General features: G+C 36.1%; 1 long non-coding RNA gene across 1 annotated transcript in view; it reads left to right on the forward strand.

Moving 5' to 3' along the window:
- The window catches only part of LOC132673631 (uncharacterized), a 38,893-nt gene that overhangs the window by 16,649 nt on the left and 1,344 nt on the right, over window positions 1–20,900 (forward strand). The window contains exon 2 of the long non-coding RNA XR_009608135.2: window positions 18,244–18,301. This is a non-coding gene — a long non-coding RNA (uncharacterized LOC132673631). The remainder of the gene's footprint in view (window positions 1–18,243; window positions 18,302–20,900) is intronic.

The following is a 20,900-nucleotide window of genomic DNA, read 5'->3' on the forward strand; positions in this document are numbered from 1 at the left end:
TTTCTTTCTTTTTTTTCTCTTTTTCACTTCTTTTTCTTGAATACAGAAAGAAAAAAATCAGTTTTATTTTCAATTTTTATTAAAAATATTTTTCTTTAAATATTTTTACTATATTTTTTACTTTTGTATATTTTTTTTTGAATTCTATTTTATTTCAATCATTTTATTTTAGTCTACTACAGTGTATTCACTTTTTCAAATTTTCAAACGATTCCTTTTTTTCTCTTTTTCATTTCTTTTCTTTTTCTTGAATACAGAAAGAGAAAAATTCATTTTTATTTTTAATTTTTATTCAAAATATTATTCTTTAATTTTTTCTACTATATTCTTTACTTTTGCGTAAATTTTTTCAAATTCTATTTTACTTCCATCATTTCATTTTAACATACTTCAGTGTATTCAATTTTTTCAAATTCTCAAACGATTTCCTTTTTTTTTCTTTCCCCCTTTTTTATCTAATCTATCAAACCACTTTCACCACCCAGACCAAAACACACGTAGGATCTAGCATCTTTATTTGACTTTTTCTGTGTGTGTGTGTTTTTAATTTTTTAATTTTAATATTTTTTTATTTTATTTTTTTATTTTAATTTTTCTACATCATTAATTCCTTTTCTCCCTTCAAAATGACAAAACGAAGGAATTCACCCCAAAAGAAAGAGCAGGAAGAAATGGCATCCAGGGACTTAACCAACACAGATACAAGCAAGATGTCTGAACCAGAATTTAGAATCACAATAATAAGAATACTAGCTAGAGTTGAAAATAGACTAGAATTCCTTTCTGTGGAGATAAAAGAAATAAAAACTAGTCATGATAAAATAAAAAATGTTATAACTGAGCTGCAATCACGGATGGATGCAAGGATGGACGAGGCAGAACAGAGAATCAACGATATAGAGGACAAATTTATAGAGAATAATGAAGCAGAAGAAGAGAGGGAGATTAAGGCAAAAGAGCATGATTTAAAAATTAGAGAAATAAGTGACTCATTAAAAAGGAAAAACATCACAATCATAGGGGTCCCAGAAGAGGAAGAGAGAGAAATAGGGGTAGAAGGGTTATGGGAGCAAATCATAGTGGAAAACTTTCCTAACCTGGGGATAGACACAGACATCAAAATCCAGGAAGCACAGAGGACCCCCAGTAGATTCAACAAAACCCGACCATCCACAAGGCAAATCATAGTCAAATTCACAAAATACTCAAGCAAGGAGAGAATCATGAAAGCAGCAAGGAAAAAAACGTCCCTAACCTACAAGGGAAGACAGGTCAGGTTTGCAGCAGACCTATCCACAGAGACCTGGCAGGCCAGAAAGGAGTGGCAAGATATATTCAGTGTGCTGAATCAGAAAACTATGCAGCCAAGAATGCTTTATCCAGCAAGGCTGTCATTCAAAATATAAGGAGAGATAAAAAGTTTCCCAGACAAACAAAAATTAAAGGAGTTTGTGACCACTAAACCAGCCCTGCAAGAAATTTTAAGGGGGACTCTCTGAGGGGAGAAAAGATGAAAATATAAATAAATAAGTAAATACATACATACATACATACATACATACCAAAAGCAACAAAGATTAGAAAGGACCAGAGAATACCACCAAAAACTCCAACTTTACAAGCATCGTAATGGCAATAAATTCATATCTTTTAGTACTCGCTGTAAACATCAATGGACTCAATGCTCCAATGAAAAGACATAGGGTAACAGAATGGATAAGAAAACAAGATCCACCTACATGCTGTTTACAAGAGACCCACTTTAGACCTAAAGACACCTTCAGATTGAAAGTAAGGGGATGGAGAACCATCTATCATGCTAATGGTCAACAAAAGAAAGCTGGAGTAGCCATACTTATATTAGACAATCTAGACTTTAAAACAAAGACTGTATCAAGAGATGCAGAAGGGCATTATATCATAATCAAGGGGTCTCTCCACCAAGCAGACCTAAAAACTGTAAACATTTATGTGCCAAATGTGAAAGCACCCAAATATATAAATCAATTAATCGCAAACATAAAGAAACTCATTGATAGTAATACCATAATAGTAGGAGACTTCAACACCCCACTCACAGCAATAGACAGATCATCTAATCAAAAAATGAACAAGGAAACAATGGCTTTGAATGACACACTGGACCAGATGGACTCAACAGATCTATTCAGAACATTTCATCCTAAAGCAGCAGAATATACATTCTTCCCCAGTGCATATAGAACGTTCTCCAGAATAGACCATATACTGTGACACAAATCAGCCCTAAGTAAGTACAAAAAGATCGAGATCATACTGTACATATTTTCAGACCACAATGCTATGAAACTCAAAATCAACCACAAGACAAAATTTGGAAAGGTAACAAATACTTGGAGAATGAAGAACATCCTACTAAAGAATGAATGGGCTAACCAAGAAGTTAAAGAGGAAATTAAAAAGCACATGGAAGCCAATGAAAATGATAACATCACAAACCAAAATCTCTGGGACGCAGCAAAGGCGGTCATAAGAGGGAAGTATATAGCAATCCAGGCCTTCCTAAAGAAGGAAGAAAGATCTCGGATACACAACCTAACCTTACGCCTTAAGGAGCTGGAAAAAGAACAGCAAAAAAAACCCCAAAACCAGCAGAAGACAGGAAATAATAAAGATTAGAGCAGATATTAATGCTATCGAAACCAAAAAACAGTAGAACAGATCAATGAAACCAGAAGCTGGTTCTTTGAAAGAATTAACTAAATTGATAAACCACTAGCCAGTTTGATCAAAAAGAAAAAGGAAAGGACCCAAATAAATAAAATCAAGAATGAAAGAGGAGAGATCACAACCAACACAGCAAAAATAAAAATAATAAGAGAATATTATGAGCAATTATATGACAATAAAATGGGCAATCTGGAAGAAATGGACAAATTCCTAGAAACATATAAACTACCAAAACTGAAACAGGAAGAAATAGAAAATTTGAACAGACCCATAACCAGTAAGGAAATCAAATTAGTAATCAAAAATCTGCCAAAAAACAAGAGTCCAGGGCCAAATGGCTTTCCAGGGGAATTCTACCAAACATTCAAGGAAGAGTTAACACCTATTCTCTTGAAGGTGTTTCAAAAAATAGAAATGGAAGGAAAACTTCCAAACTCTTTCTATGAAGCCAGCATTACCTTGATTCTAAAACCAGAGACCCCACTAAAATGGAGAACTATAGACCAATTTCCCTGATGAACATGGATGCAAAAATCCTCAACAAGATATTAGTCAACCAGACCCAACAATAGATTTAAAAAAATTATTCACCATGACCAAGTGGGATTTATACCTGGGATTCAGAGCCGGTTCAATATCCACAAAACAATTAATGTGATTCATCACATCAATAAAAGAAAGGACAAGAACAATATGACCCTCTCAATAGATGCAGAGAAAGCATTTAACAAAATACAGCATCCTTTCTTGATAAAAACCCTCAAGAAAGTAGGGATAGAAGGATCATACCTTGAGATCATCAAAGCCGTATATGAACGACCCAATGCTAATATCATCTTCAATGGGGACAAACTGAGAGCTTTCCCCCTAAGGTCAGGAACAAGACAGGAATATCCACCCTTGCCACTGTTATTCAACATAGTATTGGAAGTCTTAGCCTCTGCAATCAGACAACACAAAGAAATAAAAGGCATCCAAATTGGCCAGGAGGAGGTCAAACTTTCACTCTTTACAGATGACATGATACTCTATATGGAAAACCCAAAAGATTCCACCAAAAGTCTGCTAGAATTGATTCATGAATTCAGCAAAGTTGCAGGATATAAAATCAATGCACAGAAATCGGTTGCATTCCTATATACCAACAATGAAGCAACAGAAAGAGAAATCAAGGAATCGATCCCATTTACAGTTGCACCAAAAACCATAAAATACCTAGGAATAAATCTAACCAAAGAGGTGAAAAATCTATACACTGAACACTATAGAGAGCTTATGAAAGAAATGGAAGAAGACACAAAAAAAATGGAAAAATATTCCATGTTCCTGGATAGGAAGAACAAATATTGTTAAAATGTCAATACTACCCAAAGCAATCTACATATTCAACTCAATCCCTATCAAAATAACACCAACATTCTTCACAGAGCTAGAACAAATAATCCTAAAATTTGTATGGAACCAGAAAAGACTCCGAGTAGCCAAAGCAATCTTGAAAAAGAAAACCAGGAGGCATCACAATCCCAGACTTCAACCTATACTACAAAGCTATAATCATCAAGACAGTATGGTACTGGCACAAGAACAGACACTCAGATCAATGGAACAGAATAGAGAACCCAAAACTGGACCCACAAACATATGGCCAACTAATTTTTAATAAAGCAGGAAAGAACGTCCAGTGGAATAAAGACAGTCTCTTCAGCAAGTGATGCTGGGAAAACTGGACAGCGACATGCAGAAGAATGAACCTGGACCACTTTCTTACATCATACACAAAAAGAAACTCGAAATGGATGAAAGGCCTCAATATAAGACAGGAAGCCATCAAAATCCTCAAGGAGAAAGCAGGCAAAAACCTCTCTGATCTTGGCCACAGCAACTTCTTACTCAACACGTCTCTGGAGGCAAGGGAAACAAAAGCAAAAATGAACTATTGGGACCTCATCAAAATAAAAACTTCTGCACAGTGAAGGAAACAATCAGCAAAACTAAAAGGCAACCGACAGAATTGGAGAAGATATTTGCAAATGACATATCAGATAAAGGGTTAGTATCCAAAATCTATAAAGAACTTATCAAACTCAACACCCAAAAACCAAATAATCCAGTGAAGAGATGGGCAAAAGACATGAATAGACATTTCTCCAAAGAAGACATCCAGATGGCCAACGGACACATGAAAAAATGCTCAACTTCACTCATAACAGGGAAATACAAATCAAAACCACAGTGAGATACCACCCTACACCTGTCAGAATGGCTAACATTAACAACTCAGGCAACAACAGATGTTGGCGAGGATGAGGAGACAGAGGATCTCTTTTGCATTGTTGGTGGGAATGTAAGCTGGTGCAGCCACTCTGGAAAACAGTATGGAGGTTCCTCAAAAAACTAAAAATAGAACTACCCTACGACCCAGCAACTGCACTACTAGAGATTTATCCAAAGGATACAGGTGTGCTGTTTCTTTTTTTTTTTTTTAATTTTTTTTTAACGTTTTATTTCTTTTTGAGACAGAGAGAGACAGAGCATGAATGGGGGAGGGGCAGAGAGAGAGGGAGACACAGAATCAGAAGCAGGCTCCAGGCTCTGAGCCATCAGCCCAGAGCCCGACGTGGGGCTCGAACTCACAGACCGCGAGATCGTGACCTGAGCTGAAGTCGGACGCTTAACTGACTGAGCCACCCAGGCTCCCCCAGGTGTGCTGTTTCAAAGGGGTACATGCACCCCAATGTTTATAGCAGCACTATCAACAATATCCAAAGTATGGAAAGAGTCCAAAATGTCCATCGATGGATGAATTGATAAAGATGTGGTATATGTATATATATATATATATATATATATATATATATATATATATATATATGTACACACACACACACACACACACACACACACACACACAATGGGGTGTTACTCGGCAATCAAAAAGAATGAAATCTTGCCATTTGCAACTACGTGGATGGAATTGGAGAGGATTATGCTAAGTGAAATTAGTCAGAGAACAACAAATATCACATGACTTCACTCATATGAGGGCTTTAAGAGACAAAACAGATGAACATAAGGGAAGGGAAGCAAAAAGAATATAAAAACAGGGAGGGAAAAAAACAGTAGAGACTCATAAATATGGAGAACAAACTGAGGGTTGCTGGAGGGGTTGTGCGGGGGATGGGCTAAATGGGTAAGGGGCACTAAGGAAGCCACTCCTGAAATCATTGTTGCACTATATGCTAACTAATTTGGATGTAAATTATTTTAAAAACTTAAAAGAAAAAAAAAACATATGGTGATTTTATGAAGAAAATTTCAAGGTGAATATTGGAGCAAAAAAATCTTTAAGTGATCAAGAAAAGGAGTAAATAGTTTGAGATGCTTTAAATAGTAACAATCAACTCTATATTTTCTTTGTTTTTCAACTCTATAATTTCTAACTCAATATTTTGTGTACACAGTGAAGTTACTGAGCCAAGTAGAAGTTTTGACAGTTTGACGACTTTTAATATATAGTTGTTTCTTGAACAACACAGGGGTTAAGGGCACCGACCTCACCCCCAAAGTTGAAAATTCACATATAACTTTAGACTCCCCAAAACTTAACTACTAACAGCCTACTGTTGATCATAAGCCTTACTAGTGATATAAATGGTTAATCAACACATATTTTGTATGTTATAGGTATTATTTACTGTATTTTTGTCATTAAGCTAAGAAAAGAAAGTATTATTAAGAATATTATAAGGGAAAATACTGCACTGTATTTACTGAAAAAAAATCCACATTTAAGTGAGTCCCTGCAGTTAAAACCCACGTTGTTCAAAGGCAAACTGTAGTTTTGTTATTTGCATTTACTTTAATTCTTTCATCATTAAAGATAATGAGAGTATATGTAGTGCATGGTAGACATTGTTGAAACATTGACTATTCTATTCCTCTCACTATCTTCCATAGTATCATATTCTGTAACTAAACAACTAACTTAATCTTATGCAATAAATGAGATTTTTAAAAATAAGTCATTGTTCTCTCAAAAAATATATTTTTTAATGTTATTACAATGTTATTGACTATATTCCCTATGCTGTACTTTTCATCTATGTGACTTATTCATTTTACAACTGAAAGTTTGTACCTTTTAATCCCTTTAGGCCTCTCAAAATATCATTGATATGTTATTATATTTTTGTAAAAAAATGTTTATTTACTTATTTTGAGAGAAAGGGTGTGTGTGCATGTGTGCACAAATTGGGGAAGGACAGAGAGAGAGAGAGAGACAGAGAGAGAGAGAAAGAGAGAACCTAGCAGGCTCCATGCCCAACACAGAGCCTGACCGCAGGGCTGAATCTCACGGCCCTAAAATCACAACCTGAGCTGAAATTAAGAGTCAGACACTCAACCGATTGAGCCACCCAGGTGCCCCTGTGTATTATCTTTTGATATAAAAAAATAAAAAGGAAATAGGAGCTGTATTTCAGCTTAAACCACCAAAAAAGGATTATCATTACAATTGAAAATGCCAACTAAAGTAATATGAAGCTTAGATCTCTAGCTCTTTTTTCTCCACTGACCACCTTCTTACAAAATATTTTTCATTAATATAAAAGCAAGGTCAATAAATGTGAATTCCTCCACAAATGTTGGATAAGGAAAACCCTGGACCATTAAAACTGCGATAAAGGACCATGAGAGTTTCCTCCTAGCTGCTAATTTCTTCATCATGTCACTTACTGTGCTATAAGAACTTTATTTTTTCTGATATAAATTTTAGGTAACATATCACACAGAATCATTCTGTTCATACTACTACTTTTTAGCAGCTGAGAAATAAAATTAACATTTGTTTCTTTGTCAGAGTCCAGATAATGGAAGTCACATTTATGCACAGTTGTGGCTGTTGCATTTCAGTAATATTTTTATGTGTAAGATATGCAGAGAATAGTGTTACAAGTGAAGGCTTTAAATAGGAACCCTTCTACAATCTCTTTTCTAAATTTTTAATTATAATGCTTATATAATTCTGCTTTCATTTACTGTATGTGTGTGTTTTAAGAAAGAAGACAATGTTTAATTCACTATAATCCGACTTCTTACTCCTTCTGTGCCATGAAATTTCTCTCAGTAAGGCCTCTCAGGAATCTCATGTTGCCTGTTTCAAAGGGAACTTTTTAGTCTTTACCTCAATGATACTCTATCTCCTTTCATAATTTGCCAATTTGACTGTTGTTCCTCTGAATGTTGTAAGTCATTTCTACTTGGCTTCTTTTAATACATATATATTTATTTTTGGATTTTGGAAATAGGACTATTATGTGCCTAGGGAGATTTTCTTCAAATTTATTATGCTTGCCTTTGGAAACTATAAGTTTTACTTTTCCACCATGTTTGAGAAGTTTGGGGCCTTTATTTCTTCAAGTATTTTTCTATTTTTTTTCTCTTACTTTTTAAAGAAAATTTGAGAGAGAGAGAGAGAGAGAGCAGAAGAGGGATAGAGGAAGAGAGAGAGAGAGAGAGAGAATCCCAAGCAGGCTGCATGCTGATGACACGGGGCTCAATTCCACAATCCTAAGATCATGACCCAGCTCAGAACCAAGAGTTGGATGCTCAACCAACTGAGCCACCCAGGTGCCCCTGTCTTCCTTTTTGAGACCTCTGATTACCTATATGTCAGACTGTTTCATTTTGTCCCATGGGTAACTAGGTTCTATTTATTAAAAAAACAAAAACAAAAACAAAATCTTTTTGTCTCTTCTTCAGATCGTGTAACTATTAATCCATATTCAGGTTCATTGACTATTTTCTCTGTTGTCTCTTCTCTGTTAGTAAACACACTGATTTAATTTTTTATTTCAGATATTTTCTTTTTCAGCTCTAAGTTTTCAGTTTGGTTCTTTTATATAAAGTCTTATTCTTTAAAGATGTTTTTATCTTATTTCTTTACTCATTACAAGCATAGTTTCCTTTACTTCAATGAGCATTATTATAATAGCCACTTTAAGATCTTTATTGGATACTTTCAACACATATGTCATTTTAGGGTCAATTCAGCTTCTCTTCCTCAGGAAACCTTCCTTAACCTCAGCTGGGTTGTCATAGGCTCCTTTCTGCTCTCTGAAAGTTCAGGATGCACTTCTTTCTTATTATTCATTATATAAAATTAAAATAATGTTTTTTTACATGCCTATATTCTCAGCTAGATTGTAAATTTTTCAAGGACTTCTAATCCATATCTTTTTCATCTATGTTCCTCCTACTTTCTAGCATAGTAATTGGAAAATAGTATATATTAAATAGATGTTTGTTTAATTAAATGGAATTTAGGAAGGCAGTGTGGCTCATTATTCAGGTAGAGCACACTGAAAAGCAAGAACTGGCGTTTAGGCCTCAGCTTTATCGGCCAGAAACTAAATTTGGTTAATATACCTAACGTTGGTTCAGTTTTGGGAGCTCATTCATACTGTCCAAAATTGTAATGAATTGATGCATAAATTAGAGTTTCTATCGGTTAAAGTACAACAGTGTATATGCCTTTCTAATGATTAATCTATGTCTTCTTTTCAGGATATAATATTTCTGGTGCTGTGGGTCTGGGAAATAAACTTTTTAATCAAAATATTGTTACCTATAGTAAAATAAATGTAGTTCTATTAAACAATAATTCATTTAAGATGAAAAGCCTTATAAAGCACCCTTACCCCTTGACCTGGTGTGATCTGAGCATGAGTCTGCTCTCCACATGTTCTCCCTTGGATAGTTCTGGGTAAATACAAATATCCTCCCTTTTAAACTCATTTTTTTCCCCCTCTCACATCCTTAGAGACCATCTTTTAAACTTAGATTAATTCTTTCATCAGGTAGATTACAGGTTTAAAAAAATCTGTGCTGTATTTATACATGTTTCTGAGTTTATATACCCATTAGTCACTTTGTTTGAATTTTAATAAAACTCAGCTTTTAACAAGGTTCCCCTTTCCCTATGTTGATTTCAAGACAGTTAATTACCCTCATCCATTTATATTTAGTTTATTATAATTAGTTTAGTTATAAAGGTAACATTATTTCAAGTTTTGAAGACATTTTTTTCTTTCATCCTTAAACAACTACATAAGTTCTTACCTAAGTAATAAACAACTTAGGGTGTGTATCCATCCATCCATCCATCCATCCATTCATCCATCCATCCATTCATTCTTCTATGCATTACTCACCCCATTATTTATTGGGAGCCACGCAGTTTTCTAGCTGAGCCAGTGCTTCTTACAGACTACAACAACAACAGCAAAAAATTGTTGTTAAGGAAATGGTGAAACAGAGTGTAATGAGTATTATAAGAAAAAAGTTCATGGGGCGCTTGGGTGGCTTAGTTGGTTAAAGTCTGACTTGGACTAGGTCATGACCTCACAGCTTGTGAATTCAAGACCTGCATCGGGTTCTGTGCTGACAGCTCAGAGCCTGGAGCCTCCTTCACATTCTGTGTCTCCCTCTCTCTCTGCACCCCGCCCCCCCACTTGCATTCTGTCTCTGTTTCTGTCTCTCTCTCTCTCTCTCTCAAAATAAATAAGCATAATAAAAAATTTTGTTAAGAAAAGAAAAGAAAAAAATTCAGGGAGCTTTGAAAATGTGTATTACACACACAACCTAGACTAGAAATCATGGTAGGTGTCTCTGAGAAAGTAGTACCAACTTGAAAGCTAGAGAATGAGCAGAAGTTAGCTGAAGAAGAAACTGGTGGGAAGAGGTAGGGGCATGGTTTAGAAACGCAAAGGAGTTCATATATATTGGAGCTGAATACAAAAAGGAGATTGATGGCAGATGAAATCAGAAAGAACACTAAATAGAGGTATTTCTTTGAGAGATTCCTAAAATATGTTTTTAGAACTGTAGGCTCATTGTGTTTAAATAGCAGTTATCAATTTTTAATACAGATGATTTGAAAGGAAATAAAGAGTAGTATAATCCCACTATCCAAATAACTTGTGTTGGTATTAGAGCAAACTAACAAAGCTACATGTTCAAATTGAGAAAATTTCACACGATACAGAAAACAATCAAATCAAAGTGAGTCTCCAACTATCACCCTAATCAAACTCCCTACATTGAACTACACTTAAGTTTTGTTGAGTTCCTTCAGGGAAGAGAAAGAGGCACACTTATCTAATTAATTATCTATCTATATTTATCTTTTGTATTATTCTATTCTAATATATACTATTCTACATCTACATTTAATATGTCATAGTATATTCTGGATGTTATTTATATTAACACCTACAGAATGATCTCATTCTGTTTAACAGCTGTGTATTACTCTTTTATGAGAATGTGCCAGGAATTAAGTTATTGTCTATCAGTATCAGGCCTACCCTTCTATATGTCTAGGTGATGCTGGGGCTACAACTATGTAAACTGTGTTTTCCCTTTGTATGTGCTACCCACCTCTCCCCTTAAACCTCTGCCAATAGAGGTGGCAGAAGAATGGAAGGCTAGAGGACAAACCGTGTCCTCCCAGTTTTCTTTCTATTCCCATTTCCTTTTATTCCTATCCCTGTTTGCTTTCTGTCCCATCTCTTACCCCATCCTCACTTCTTCCTGAAAGTAACAGTTAATTTCAGTAGCAACTGGTTGATTCCGATTTTCAGTTTTCTCCACCCAGAATCCACTCCTTTTTGTTTTTAATGTTTATTTATTTTTGAGAGAGAGAGCCCAAGTTGGGGAGACGTCTGGAGAGAAGGGGACAGAAGATCTGAAGCAGGCTCCACACTGACAGCAGCGAGCCTGATGCAGGGTTTGAACTCACGAACTGCAAGGTCACTGCCTGAGCCGAAATCAAACGCTCAACCGACTGAGCCACCCAGGCTCCACTCCTTTGTAAGTCCCTCAGAGGCACTGGTAACATCTTAGTGCTGGTTCCTCAGCCACTTAGAAATCTGGGCAGAGCCACAGTATGACTTTCATAGGCCCTGGGCACTTATGCCTTTGGGAGTTCCTTCATCCATAGTAAAAATTGTTTAAACTGTATTTTATGATGGCATTAATATAAAGACAAATATTAATATTATTTATAATAAATTTTCCTTTGATCTTAAAGTTTACTTTTTTTGATTTTATTAAAAAAGTTTTTTTAATCTTTATTTTTGAGAAAGAGAGAGAGTGTGAACAGGGGAGGGGAAGAGAGAGAGGGAGACAGAATCTGAAGCAGGCTCCAGGCTCTGAGCTCTCAGCACAGAGCCTGATGTGGAGCTCAAACTCATGGACTGCGAGATCATGACTTGAGCCCAAGTCTGACGCTCAACCGACTGAGCCCCATATTCTTCTTCTGATTTTAAAACAGATCAAAACATTCTCATGAGCCCAGAAAACTATTTTGGGTCTGTGCACTGTGTCCACATTGCCTAGTGGATAATTTGGCTCTTGTTTCAAGTCTCTGATCCACAGGGCTCCTCCTCCTGGCTCAGAAGCACCAATATTATTCCAGACGTACTTCTTCCAAAGTTCTAGACCCCAGGTCGATGGGTGCCCTGCCTCTAATCTGGTTTGGTCATTCTAACCTCTGTCGGCAGAGGTCTCTCTCCTCGACTTGGAGACAACCACTTTCTTGCTATGTCCTCACATGGTTGTTCCTATGTATTTTCTGTGTCCTAATCTCTTTCTATCAGGACACAAGCCGGATCAGGGTCCACCCTAAGGACTCCATTTTAATTTAATTACCACGTTAAAGTTTCCACAGTCACATTCTAAAGTACCAGGGCTAGGGCTTTAATACATGAATTTTAGGGGAGGACACAATTTAGCCCATAATAAGTGGATTTGCCAACACTTATTTAACCAGAATCGTATTGATAAGCAGTTCTGTGATTTTCAGCTTTAATTATTATCAACATGTTTTCTTTTTTTATTATTTAAATTAAAAAAATATGTTTATTTATTTTTGAGAGAGAGAGAGCAGGGGGGGAAGGGCAGAGAGAGAGAGAGAGAGAGAGAGAGAGAGAGAATATCTCAAACAGTCTCTGTGCTAATAGTGTGGGACTCGAACCCACAAACCATGAAATCATGACCTGAGCTGGAATCAAGAGTCAGACGCTTCACTGTCTAAGCCACCCAGATACCCCATTACAAACATGTTTTAATGAACAGTTTGAATATATATCTGACCAAATCTTTGTGAGTGAAACTGTGGCATTAGTTTCTTAAGTGAGGTGGGAGGGGGGATGGGCTAAATGGGTAAGGGGCATTAAGGAATCTACCTCTGCAATCATTATTGCACTATATGCTAACTAACTTGGATGTAAATTAAAAAAATTAAATTACATCAAAAAAAAAGAGTAAGACTACAGGATACCTTCATATTTAATTTATAATTTTCATACCTATTGCCTTGCTACATTACTGAAACTTTCAAATTCTTGCTCAAAATACATGAACTTGCCAGCATTGTCATCAAAGTCTACATTTGCTGATCTAATGAGTGAAATACGATTATACACTTGTTTTGATTTGTATTTCTTTAAATATGAGTCAGGGTAAGCATTTCTTTTATGTGTTTATTTTCCACTTATATTTCGTTTTGTGTAGACTGCTTATTCATACATTCAGCTGGTTTTTTGTTCAATGTTTGCTTTTTCTAATTGATTTTTGTGTGGTAACCATCATCTCTGATTTCTTTAGCTATACTCATGTTTTCACATCAGCTAGTTAACTTGTCATTATTTTCAGGTCTTAGGTTAGAAATGACCCCCAACATAAATTCCTCTATGATCTTTCCCACAAAATGCCTGGATCAGGAACACTCCTAAGTATCAGGCCTCTTTATCTACATTTAGCACTTATCCTACCTCCTAAGGAATGGAAATTGCTTTTTACTTTTTTGTCTTCCCCACTAGATATAATACTGACAGCAGAGACCTTGATTTATTTATTGATGAAGCCTAGGTAATTAACAGTGTCTGACTCTAAAAGGTATTCGATATATAAATACATATATTTTTGATCTGGCTGAAGGAAAGAAGGAAAGGATCAGTGAGTTTTTATTGAGCCATATCTCTTAAGGTTTCACGTTCGAAAACTATTGATTCATTTGGAGATCTAGTTGGTTAGCGTATTTCCTATGTATAACTCTGGTTACTAAATTTAGCCAACAAAGTAAATTACACTGGTTGTGAGCAAAATGTGGTACTTTCTATCACAGCAGAGCTCATTTTATTTATTTATTTCAGACTTTAAAAAGCATTTTGATTATTTTTTGGGAGTGGCCATCTCTGCTGCTCAGGGATAGTTCATGAATAGAGACTTGTTTGCCTTCTCTTCTCAAAAGAGGCAAGAGTGCATAGCAGATGAGAACTTGGGCTCAGGAGTGCATGCATTTCCATCTTTGTTCCACCACCTCTAGCTTTGTGGCCCTGTCCATGTTACTTAAACCTGATCCCTAGTCTTGCCATCTGTAAAGTAAGGATATTATTATCTGCCACATAGTGTTGCTGGAAGAATGAAAAGAGATAACATTTACTAAACACTTAGTACAGAAAACTTAATACATTAGATATCATTATTATTAATACCATCTTCATCACTTAGAGAGTTGACACATCCTTTGAGAGTGGTGAATTGGGAGTATTTTCACTGACCTATTGCTTTCCAAGGACGATGAGGCAATATACATTGAGATTACCATAGAAAGTAAGTCAGCATTGACTACCATACATAGTCACAGTGTGAAATAGAGACCAGTGTATCAGTCAGTGAGGAAATAGTTTAAGCAGTAATATGGATGTGTGTGCACAGCTGCATTGGTACATCTACATGCATTCTTACATATATAGATGCACAGCCATCCCAAAAATCTCATTAGGAAATCACTGTTGTTCCCCCCTCTAAATATTTCTAAAATTTTGGTTTTTTATTTTATTATTTCTTTACTCTTATAAAATTCCCCTGATATCTATTGCCATTCTATTTAATATATATAAAAAGATACGTGAAATATGATACAGACAGAACTGTGCCTTTAGCTGCCATGGGATTGATACTGGTCAAGTGTAACAATGAAAGCAGAATTCTTAATTAGTTCTAGTGATGCCTGATTATTCTAGAGTCTGTCTGAAATGGAATGCATTTTGTGTGTGTGTGTGTGTGTGGTCAGTTTTGTGATTGAAAGAAGACGCAGCTGCTCAAATGGTGAGATTTCAGAAGGTCCCAGAAGTACTGTTTCTCAGTATCTCTTCATCACACCTGAAATTAGAGGACCATTTTGAGTGGGTAGATCTTTGCATTTTTCATAGGTGACTTCAAGAAATTCAAACTTCATGGAAAGAATAAGCCATTCTTGTTTATTAACCTTTTTAAGTGATTGTTTTCTGATTATTTTCTAATGTAAAGGCTAATCTGGATATATATATATGTATAGATAGATATATATATATATATATATATACACATATATATATGTATCTATCTATCTATCTATATATATATATATATATATATGTATATATATATTCAACCTAATGCTTTAATTTCAAATCCACTGACCAAACTGGTATTGCCTTGAGAGGAAAAACATCTCTCATAGAGTATATCGATAATATATTTTTTCAAGTCTAAAATGCATTTTATTCACTTATGTGTGTTAATGTGGTTATTTCTGGGTTATATAGTTAGAAATGATTTTAACTTTTTTTAAAAATTTTTTTAATGTTTATTTATTTTTGAGAGAGAGACAGAGCATGAGTGGGGGAGGAGCAGAGAGAGAAGGAGACACAGAATCCAAAGCAGGCTCCAGGCTCTGAGCTGTCAGCACAGAGCCTGATGCGGGGCTCAAACCCATGAGCCTTGAGATCACAACCTGAGCTGAAGTTGGACGCTTAACCGACTGAGCCACCCAGGCACCCCTTAACTTTTTCACTATACTTTAGAAATTTTCTAAAACTGCTAACTACATGTTTGTTTAATTAGAAGTAAGAAAAATAAGAAAATGCCCATTAGATTTCTACCCACACAAGGAGTTGTAGTTACCTAATTCCCTGATCAATTATGAAACAACCTGTGCTTTAGAGAAATTAGATTGGAACAATATAAAGCTATTCAAAGTCAATAGAAGTGACTGGATTTCAACCATAGCATCAACAAAATCAGAAGGAGAATTGATAAAATGCAAAGTTGATGTTAATTTTGATGATGTTAACTTAGCAAAATAAATCCTAAGAGAACAAATAATTTCCTAACTTCAATTTTATTATTTTTAATGTTTTTGTTTTATTTTTGAGAGACAGAGAGAGAGAGCATGAGTGGGGGAAGAGGAGAGAGAGAGAGGAAGACACAGAATCTGAAGCAGGCTCCAGGCTCCGAGCTGTCAGCACAGAGCCTGACGCGGGGCTCGAACCTACAAACTGTGAGATCATGGCCTGAGCCGAAGTCAGATGCCTAACCGACTGAGCCACCCAGGCGCCCAACCTAACTTCAATTTTAAAGAGAGGAAGATAAAAACCTTTTCCCACACTGCATGCGGAAATGAGTCAGCTTCATTTCAGCCCAGGAAACATTTATTCTGTGTCTACTGTCTACCTACCAGATATTACAACATGCTCAATATACAAACAAGAAATCAAATATCATGGGGCAAGTGTTTTAAATAAACAAGGAATGTGTCTAGAAGGGTGTAAGACAAAATTGCCAAAGGTTTATACTGCAGAGTAAGATTACATGACATTTTCTCATTTTGCTTGTCTATTCTCAAATGTGTACTGTGATATATATTTGTGTGAATGTGTGTGTGTGTGTGTCCCTTATATGACATTCCTATCCACATTTGATACTCAACCTCCTTTGTAACCTTTATTTCTGCTTTCTCTCTCCACAATTCATATATCCTCTGATTAATAGCATATTTGTGGGAAGGAGCATTTTGTACATCAGTTTTTGACTCTATTTCCTATCCCTGCTGATGGTCTGCTATTGTCAATTTAAATATCACCTGCTTCAAACAGTCCCACATTATGAGTGAAAACCTCTCTGACCCTGAATTCCTAAACCCTTATTTCTCTCAGTGCTGAGCATTTTGTGATACGGTGTCTTGCATTGCTATTTTACTTAATACCTTACCCTATATGGTACTTTACTTTCATAACAATTTTACATAAATTATCTTATTTCATTCTGTGAAATAAGGTAGATATGATCTCTGTCTTCTGTGTGGGAAAAGAGCAGTATTAAGTGACTTGCTTACACTTCTGAGGAGCCAAGGCCAAGAACATAGGTTTCTGACTCTTGGTATAATTTGATTTTCATTAAATGGAGCCACACTTAGTTTACTTTTGCTCTCTGACAAAACTGTATATCAACTCTATGAGCTCAGGAACTCTTTAGAAGTCAAGAATATGGTGTACACAATAGGTGCTCAGTAAAATCATTGATTAATGTTTTGACAAGATCTATAAAGCAAATCAACATAAATCAAAGCAAATTTCCTGGCTAATTAAGAGATAACCTCTTCAATATTAAAATCTTCAGGTCTGTCTTTCTTCAAGATTTTAAAATTCTATTTGTAGGTATTTGCATTTGTTTAAGATATAAGGAAGATATTTAGAGAAAAAAAATCAGCATTTAGAAAGAGAAGGCAACACTTTTATTCACCTGAAGGGAAAGTTTACTCGTGGAATGACTGGTTGAGGAGGAGAGAGCAGCGTAACTGGCAAAAACCCTCACTGTAGTAGGAGAAAGGAATCCAGGGAAGAAGAAAGCACCATGAAATGCCATGATGTTGGGCTTTGTTCTGGATTTTGTATATTTCTGACAAGGGTGGAGAGAGCATGACCTCACAGAAACAAAGCAATATTCGACACGGTTTATAAGCTACTGATAAAATCTCTGCTCACTGGTGGTTTCCCAAGTGGACAACAACTTAGCAGGCCAATCAAAGAGTGGTAAAATTTCATGTGGAGCTCTGAGACTTCTGTCTTAGTTGGCTGGAGTCAGGAACAAGGTGAACTGCCCACAAGCTAAGGACAAGCAATACCCAGGGGAGAGTAAACATTTTTCTCATTGCAGCAAAAGACTAAATCTAGTTATGCAAACAATGACGACAGTGAGTGGGGATACTGATGGATAAAGTACATACTGTACAATTCATTCAATCTTTGTGAATCATATAATCTGAAAATAATTTTTATGTTATAATGAGTAATTGAAATAAATTAATACAATTTTTGTTTTGTACAAAAATAATAGTGGCTAGTAGCGTAGGCTTTATACCCCCTCCTTTCTTGGGTAATTTCTTATGGAATGTACTTTCATCCATTCAACACTTATTTAGCAAGCACTGTATATACCAGCTCCAATACTAGGCCCTGGAGTTGTAACTGTGAAGTAAACAGACCCGAGCTCAGGTCTGGAAACTGGGCACAGTATCGTGACTTTTTATTATAATGACCTTCTCAACCTCCTAATTATCCATCCTTAATGGATACCATTGGTAGCTGCCCATCTTCCTAGTTCCTTTGTATGCTACATTCTATTAACTCTCTCCATAGTTCTCTGCAGTACAGGCATCCCCTCCTGCCGCCCAGTATGATAATTGTGCCTACCTCGCTTCTGATCAGTAAGTACTGCCACACTTCCTCTATCATTTCCTTATTTCAACACCCCCTTTGCTTTCATTGTCTTATGTCCTACTCAATGTCCTTCATTGTCCTACTGTCAGGGCTGGCTGAGACCAGCCATCACTGTGCTTCTAAGAGTGCTCAGCCCTTCTTACCGATGCATTTCATACTTTGGTTATAGGTGATTCATACAGGCTCTCCCATGGAATAAAGTGAGCTGGAGTTTGTCTGCTTTATGTGGTATGTCCACACTAGCATACTACTTCTCTGAGCCTTTGGGTCTCATTTTCCATGGCAGTTTCAGCATTTCACTCAGTACAGACTATTATGAATCTTGCAAACTCCTAGTCCCAGGTGTTTGTGAAGTCTTTTGTCTTTCTCTCTTTCTCTTTCTTTCTTTCTTTCTCTTTCTTTCTTTCTTTCTACTTTATTGAAATATAATTCACATAATTCGCACACCATACAATTTATCCATTACACTCATTATCTCATATAATCCTCACAATAACCCTCACATATGCTATTATTGTCACTATTTACAGGTAAAGGGATAATGTCTTAACGGGGCTGAGTAACTAGCCCAAGGTCATTCATATGGGAAATATTGGGATCTAGATTTGAATCCAGTATTGTTTGATTCCAAAGTCATGCTGTGCTTGTTCTTAAAATGTAGACTTATTTAAAAATTGCAAACTCTTGCCCTCATTTTAAATAAGCATTGTTTGGGCTTCTCAGTCAACTCCCTCACCTATGAAGTCATAGTCATTATTAGTAACTCACTTATTTCTAGGAAGGAACATAGAGCATTCAGTAAATATGATTTAATTTTGTATTCTGTCCTCATTTTTGGAAAATGACTGGGTGGGGACCTAATTTCAGATGGGAAAAGTAAGATGTAAGTAGTTGATTGACCAGTTCAAGGTAAAAAAAAAAAATAGCTGATTCTGGGGCCAAAAATGGAAGTATGTCACCAGCTTCTGACCAGGGACATGTCCTACCATGGCCTTGTGCTGCCCACAGAGGAGTTTCTTGATGGGAATACTGCCACTCACCAATAACACTCTGGAGAAATGCTTCCAGGTAATAGTGGAGAAAACTGGAAACTAGTGCAGGGGAACATCACTGACTAAATTAGAGCATGACCAACAGGCCGGAGGGCTTTGTGAGCTCATAACTCAATGGCAGCTCGAAGTGGCTGTGATCTTTGTGCACTTGAGAACATTAAAACCTGGTGCCTCTTTGCAAAGGCCTGGTTTGGAAGCAAGAATTCATCCACACATTTAACTCAAGCTTCGTATCTGAACCTGGGTCATTGTAGTTACCAGAAGAATTGAAAGATGGATGAATTGACATCTTTCAGTGTTTTTTGTCTATCTGGCAAAAATGGCCCAACACTGCATGTAAATAATTATAAATAAAACAGAAAGTCAGAAGACCTTCTAGTTAATATTTAATGACCAGTTCTCTGGCAGCAGTGCACATTCCAAAGATTTCCCAACCAGTCGTGTTTATACTGCTATAAACTCCAACAGGCCCAGCTTTTCTCTGAGGTTAGAGCACACTCCAAGAGCTAATATTTCTCCTACCTGAGAACTTGAAAAATGGTCTAAAAATCCAAAGCCAGGAATGTGCTAGTTGCTTGTTGATGTTTTTGTTAACCAAGAAAAATTGGTGGCGAAAACCACCTTCTTGTTTGTTGCAGAAGATTATGGGACTCTATTTGAGAATAAATTATGAAAATATCTATTTTTGCCAGCTTTGTCAGAGAAGGGAATATACGTCCAAAGAAGCCAAGTCATTTCAAAACTTGGTATGCAAGCTATTTGTTTCTCGAAAATTAGGAAAAGAACGTGACCTTAAAGGAAATGAAAAAGCTCAACAGGAAATTTCGTAAATTGTAATATTCTGACTTAACCACTTTTTAAAAAATTCAGATACTGAGATTCATTAAATAAGTAAAACTAACATTTTTGTAGGTCTTAATGTAAAGAATAGTTTGCCTATGTTATTGCCTTTGAGTCTGTTAAAGTTTTGAGGATTCATGAAACGCTAAAGTAATGAGAAGTATCACTCTGAGTATTCAGGAAGTGTGAGTGTTGGTGCTTGTAACGGAGTAATAAACCACTGAATCCTCTCCCAAGGAACTTCATAGTACGGTATTCTTATAACAGCAGAGTTGGCCAAAGGATTCTTTATTTTAGCTTTAGGAAATAGCACTGGGGCAGGGGTATCTATTTCTAAATGAATATACTCTATGTATACAAAACCATGCAGGGTGAAGATCAAATCTTTAATTAGTAATTAGCATAAGAAAAGCTATAAGGAAGTGATGTAGTCTATAGGAAAAAGATTTCAAGTTACAAATCAAGAAATGAGAGTGCTCTTAAGAGTAACCATAACAGCAACGTGCATTTATTTCATTTTTAGTTTGTGCCAAGAATGGTTTTAGGCTTTTTCTCTATTGCCCATTTAATCCTTGTAATCGCCCTCTGGAGTAGATACTGTTGTTATTCCTGCTATGCAGAATAGGACACAAAGGGATTGCTGGGTTAAGTAACTTGCTCAAGGGCACTGAACTTCTTCTAAGTGTAGTTGCTG

This window comes from Panthera onca, chromosome C1 (assembly GCF_046562875.1).
Source record: "Panthera onca isolate mPanOnc1 chromosome C1, mPanOnc1 haplotype 2, whole genome shotgun sequence".
Taxonomy (NCBI): domain Eukaryota; kingdom Metazoa; phylum Chordata; class Mammalia; order Carnivora; family Felidae; genus Panthera; species Panthera onca.